The following is a 6,963-nucleotide window of genomic DNA, read 5'->3' on the forward strand; positions in this document are numbered from 1 at the left end:
TGGAACCCACAGCCGGTGTCTCATTGAAGCAGGATTATGACTCCAACCCATGGTCTCAAGTTGGGATAACTTTACAGTTCAAGTCTTCAACTCTCTTCCAGAGCCCAGAGAATCAGCTGAAGCCACTTCTATACTCAGTTTCTGCCCTATCTCTGCCTCTCTCACTTGCTTGCTGACCATCCCTGAAGCCCTCAATAAGGCTCATGTATATGACTGTCCATCTCAGCCTCTGCTTCCCGGAAGCCCTACCTAAGACACAACCAGAATACATAAAGGAGGAAGTGTGTTTGTAATAAATATTAAGTTATTTTGATATAGCTCTGGCCAATTTCCTGCTTAAATTTTGGCTACCAATTCTATGGTAAAACTCCACCAAACCAAAGCTATGTCAGCTCACTACTACCTTCACCATTAAAGGAAGCAACAACTAGAACAGACTGCCACAGGGGGCAATTAAGTTATTTCCTCAGTGCAGTAACCATTGTTGAATTATTCATGTGACGTATGGTTGTATACTGGGATACCTTGACCTTTACATTATCTTTGAGTTTGATTAGCTGATCATTTAATTGACCCCTTGTTAGGAGCCTCTCTCTGCCTTGTATGGGAAAGATAAATGATATACTATAACAGGGTACAGAAAAGATCAGGAGGGTAAGAGACACAGCCATAGTTCATGGAACAATGCACGAACTACAGTTCAGACACATCATCCTCACAGTGTGAATAGTCAAGTAGTCGAAAAAAATACACTCTTTTACATTCCAGTAACACCCATGTCATCTAAAGTCTAACCACAAGGACCCTCAGAACACCTGGTCCATTCAAACCAGGCACCCCCCTCCCCAGTTGTTACTTTAAAACTGACATCCTAAGTCTTCTCTGTGATGATCTAATTGTGGCCATCACTGGTTCACTTGTGCATATTGTCTTGTATGTTAATATACATATATATATATATACATATATATATATATATATGTATATATGTATATATATATATATATATATATACATCCTTGAGAAGCTATGTTTCTAGTGGGCATGCAAAGTAGGGCTTCATTCTTCAAATTCATCAGAATTCATGAAAACAAAAATGAGGGTTTTCTCCATAAAAAAGGGTAGAAGTTGGTGGTCAAGAGTATGGGATTTTGGGGGGGGGGGCTGGAAGTCCTGAGTTCAGATCTCAAATTTGTCACATATCCATTGAGAAGACATATGTAAATTATTTAACAACCTCTTTAAGCTTTGTTTTCTTCATCCATTAATGAGGAGCTAATGCTTATCTGTGTCAACTTTACACGAGAAGCTCTTATACCTGTCAGTACCAAATACAATATCTGACACACAGGAATATTCCACAAATGCCTGTGCTTATTTCTTTTCTCTTCTAGGCCCATGCTTAGAGGTACATTAAGTAAAATGTATTCCAGTTTATAGAGGAAAAAAAAAACTGAACATCAAGTGTGTGGATACAAATTCACAAGAAGCAGTGACAGTAGCTGACTTGGGAACTGAATCTCATCAAGAACTACTTATACCTATGAAGAGTTCCCAGCAGAGTGATAGCCAATCTACTTCATCCATTGTAGAACTCAATCTCAGCTCAAAATGTTGAACCTAAAAGACACATCTTTCTCTCCAGGGTATCAACTTTGAGTTAATTATCAAGCTGGTGGGAAGTGTTTTAGGGTTGTTGTGGCTGCTTCTCTAGCCTTAGTTTGCATCTCAGTGCCTATGGAATGGAGAAGAGGGAATGTGTCCATAATAGGTCATTTGTCTACAAACTGCCAAAGAGCTGGTCACAATCTTGTCCCTATGGTTCTCTGAGACCTAATTCCAGAACTCCTGACGCAAAGCCCAATAACACTGGTTGGAGAGAATGTCTCTCGAATCTTACACCTAAATTCACCATCTGGGGCCTTTCTCCCTCTGCAGCATGCTGTCAGGATCCCAACTTGTCTTAGACCCAAGGGACTCTGTTACCCTTACCCCAATCTAGGTCTAGAGACTATTGTCTTAGTCTATAGCAAGCACTCTATCATTCGAGGCCACTAGACTCCCTTCTGAGAACCACTGGCTATTTGCCCATCTTTGTTGGATATTTGAAGCCTTCCTATGGCTTGGCCTTTGAAAACAAAAGCTGGGATGAGTGGAGGACTCACTTTTTCTTTTGTAACATGGCTCTTGGTTTCCTCAAGGAAGCCAAGTGACACTATATAAAAGGAACCGGAAACAAATTATCACAAATTACTTTCTCAAAGTACATGTAGCTACATTGCCCTGTGCAGTTAATTTGAGGAAAAAGCTACCACATGTCTGAGATCAGACCCTCAGTATCCACATCTGCCTTTCTGTGGGTACCAGCTTTAACTCTGCTACGTTTGCCCATCTCAGCAAGGCAGTGGTACCAAGCTTCATGATACAGCGTATCTAGAGACAGGCACTGGAACTGAACAACGGTATTCCACTTAATCTGATTTTCTATTTACAAAATAACATCAATTTAAAGTAGTCAATCTGCCATTGAGATGTATACTATATATGTTATATTGTATATCATGTTATGTATATAATATACATAGATATATGACAAAATTTTTAAAGCAGGTTAACTTGTTCACAAATAAAAAAATAACTTGACCCACTTCTCTTGTATCAAGATGCCTTTCTTGAAGGCATTTCTTTGCCTTTCTTAGCTGGAAAAAAATTATGGCTCCTTCTCAGGAGAATCAGGAAGGAACTCCTGGCATCAACTGCCAGTACAGTTTCATTCGATGATGATTGAGCAGTCAACCTCTTAACCATCACACCAGCAAACATCACGTTCACTTCCAGAGATTTTATGCTTCAGGAGTTTGTATACTTTTCCCCCCAGATTCTCCCCAGATTGGTTTACAACAGTTTTTAACATACTAAAGATGGTTAATTACACTTACGTTGTGGGGAAAATCCCCCCAAGATGTTAGCCACACACAAGCTTTTTATTTTTATTTTTTTCAATCAGGTACTTGCTCTCTGTATGGCTAGTGAGAAGCCCAGTGCTGGGACATTCTTGGAGAGCTGTGACTAGCAGACTTTGAAAGTGAGCTTGAAAAGACTGCAAGGGAGTCTTATATTGAAACCCAGCTGGAGAATGCTACACACCCTATAGAGCTCCTCCAGTATGGAATGGGATTCTTCTCATTTCTGGCTGTCAAGGCAAGATTCCACTACCTCATATAACCTAGAATCCTCCCTCTACCTCATATACCCTTCCTGTACCTCATATACCCTCCCTGTACCATCTCATATACTCTAGAGACTTAATCAAGCTTCCACCTCCTAGTGTTACCAAGCTGACCTTCCAGCAGCTCCATCACTGACCTAAATCCAAGCTGTGCATGAATACAGCTCAGAGGCAAATTCCTAAATTCATTAAGAACCATACTAAAATGATAGATTCCACCAAGAGAATCCAGAGATCAAAAACCTTGAGAAACAAGAAGAGACCTTCCTTCCATTACAGCAGAAGCACCCCCAAATCTCACCTCCTCCTGTGGACCTCACTCAGAGCAGGGCAACCCCAGTGGCTACATTCAACCCATGAGTCTTCCTCATTTGCACTCTAAAGAGCAAGGCCAGTTGAAATGTAAATAAAGAAAATATCTAATTTAAAAAAAGAGAGAGAGAGAGAGCAAGGCCGGATGGATCTTCTTAAAATGGTTCTACAGGCAGTGGGTGACAAGGAATGGGCTGCCTCCAAAGGCCTTCGGGGCTATCAATAAACCTTAATACAGAGTAAAGTTCTTAAAGTTGCAAGTTGCAAGGAGAGTACACTAGCTAGAGTTCTGCTCATATTCAAAACATGATTGACTCTCGTTGTATTTACACCCTGTGGAATGAGTGTCGTTGTCTGACGATGCCCATTGTTACATAAACCCAAAGCGTTCATCTTCCTGTGGCCTTTCTGCAAAGTCATAGGTCACTAATGCCTCTCTTCAGTCATTAGCTGACCTGGGAGAGGCTGAATCACTGAGTCTGTAAGTCTCAAAAGAAAGCTTTCAACAAATTCTTTCCACTTGTTTGGGCTTATTTAGTGATTCTTAAAAAAAAAAAAATTAAGTGTAACATTCCACAAACCCACTGACACCAACACCATTTATTCTTCAAGCACCTGGCTTAGTTGCGAAGAGAGAGTGGCAGGGCAGGAAGACTGGACTGAAGGGATTGAGCCCTGGCCTGTTTTCACTTATGAAACCATCTCCCCAGCAGGCAGATGGAGAAGCAGGCCAGAGCCCCCCCGGAGGCATCAATCTGCTTGAATGACTGTGTTAGTCTTCGGAATCTGAACGCTGAGCTTAAACACTTGCACTGGGGAGAAAACGCCATGTGTCTGGCTGGCTATGTGGCGTAGAGTTTCGGGGAAACCAAGGCATGTGGTTGACTTGACAGAGCATATCTGGATGCCATAAATCATCACTTTGTATGTATTCCTTAAAATGATCATACAGAGGGAACATGAGCATTGTTATAATATTAGAACCATCTCTACTTCCGGGTATTTTTTTTAATACCTAGCTTGTTGAATTAATTATCCATTTTTCCATGTCTTTTTTTTTTAGCTGTTTGCTTTACCATATTCCAAAGTTACTCTCATTTGCATATGCCAATTTAGAAAAATAGAATTTAGTAAAAGTCTCATGCAATTAGCAAATTTTAGCAGAAAGCAAACATGAAATTTTAATATGTAGCATGTTATGTGCACATATCTGATTTTTACTTTATGAACAGCAGGGAAAAAAAAAGCAGGAAAAATGTATGTCTATTTAAATTAATAGTGATATATAATAGTTGAAAATCACTTTAATGGAAAATATAAAGATGCATTTGAAGAAAAATGACAGGAGATTATTAAGAGACACTAAAATTTAGGGAGGCTAAATGAAAATACACGCAACTACCTTGATGAAAATAATTAATATTTAATAATTGGAATTGTCAAAATGTCAAATTTATGGGAAGGTTTACTACAGTGCTAATTGAAAGAACAGTTTAATTTCTCTTTGGCTAACAGATAAAATGATTTTAAAATTCTGAAAGAATAAATAGGAAATAACAACTGTGAAAAAGAACTAGAAAGTAACTGCATGTGTATTGATAGTAGTTAAATATAGCACTACAAAAAGAGAAAGTAATTATGATACTAGCACAAAACAATAAAAACAACCAGAGTATACTTACAAACCAAAAAATCCCAGTGTACTGTATAAATAAGGTGGATCCATTAGTCTGTGGTAAAGCTGCTGAGGTAATCAGATTCATCTCCAGTTTGCCATGTGCTCCATCCAGTCTTAATACATTCTCCCTACATCTTGACAATCCCTCGAATTGCCTTTCTCAAGTAACCTCTCAAAAATTCCCTCTCCACTCGGATGCGACCACGTAAGGTTTTTTTCCAAAAAACTAAGTGAGACTAAGCTGGAGAGATGGCTCAATAGTTAAAAGCACTGACTTCTCTTCCAGAGGCCCAGGGTTTGAGTCCCAGCACCCACACCCATGCAACAGCTCATAACCATTTTTAACTCCAGTCCCAGGAGATTCCATGCCCTCTTCTGGCCCATATGAGCACCAGGCACTCGTGTGGTACACAGACATATATGCGAGCAAAGCACCCATACACATAAAATAAATGAATCAATTCCTTAAAGCAAGAAAAGATTAACCATCCCTAAACACGCCACTGGTCCATAGTTCTGGGCATAACTGTTTGAAGGTTCCCTGGCTCTCGTTCTGTGAGTCTTCAGCACTGGCTGCTCAACCCAGCTAGAATGGGTTCTGTTGCTTGCAATTGAAACATTACTAAGACTTGATCAGTCATTTTAAGGAAAAAAAAGTGTTTAGAACCTTACCTCCTACATGTTGAAATAGGTTTCATGTATATTAAATTCCATGAAAGGAGGAGGTCTCTAAAGAAGAAAATCGTAAGACAACAGTAAATGTATTTTAGCATTTAATGCTGTGTTTCTGAGACTGAAGAAGATTGTTCAGTGGGTAAGGGCATGACCTCAGTCAACATGAGGACCAGAGTTCAAATCTGCTCCACCCTGCTATCAAAAGATGGCCACAATTACATGTACCTAGAACCACAGCAGAGGAGGACAGAGGCAGAGGCAGAGGCAGAGGCAGAGGCAGAGGCAGAGGCAGAGGCAGAGGCAGAGGCAGAGGCAGAGGCAGAGGCAGAGGCAGAGGCAGAGGCAGAGGCAGAGGCAGAGGCAGAGGCAGAGGCAGAGGCAGAGCCCAAGAGCTCACTAACCAGGCAGTTTAGCCCCAAGGGCAAACTCAATGTCCATTTCACTCAGACACCCTGTCTCATAGCAATAAGGTAGGAAATGGTAGAAAAAGACACAGTGTTCTGTTCTGTCTTCTGAATGCACATTACACCTGCTCCTGCAAACAAGACATTCATGTGCAGGTACTACACACACACACACACACACACACACACACACAAGGTCAAACAGTAGTGTTGTTATAGCTCTAACCTTCTGTAGGAAGGACATTCAAAAAGCTAATAAATGAGTAGGTTCTTTGCTCATTTCTGTTTTACAAAAGTCATTAATTACTAGATACAATAGAAAAGATAGCTTTACTTATCAAGTTAGCAAGATTCTATTAGTAATAATAAATCAATCCTAATAAAAATTCATTCATTTGTTCACTTTGTGGAAATGTGTCTTGATGCAAATTTTCTAAAACAGTTTCATAATGCTGTAATAACAATCTCTTAAATATTAATGCTCCAGGGTTTTTACTTCTAACATTCTGTAAAAGAAAGTATAAATTATTTATATTTTTCTGCACTGCTTTTACAAGCAGAGAAACACAGGTATTATAAGAGACCTAAGCAACATTTCCTTAATGGCAGGGGGGGTGGAGTAGAGGCTACAAGAAAATCTTCCTGCAAGATTGTTTTAACACAAT

Source organism: Mus caroli, unplaced genomic scaffold (genome assembly GCF_978045245.1).
Source record: "Mus caroli unplaced genomic scaffold, Mus_caroli_1 scaffold_20, whole genome shotgun sequence".
Classification (NCBI taxonomy): Eukaryota; Metazoa; Chordata; class Mammalia; order Rodentia; family Muridae; genus Mus; species Mus caroli.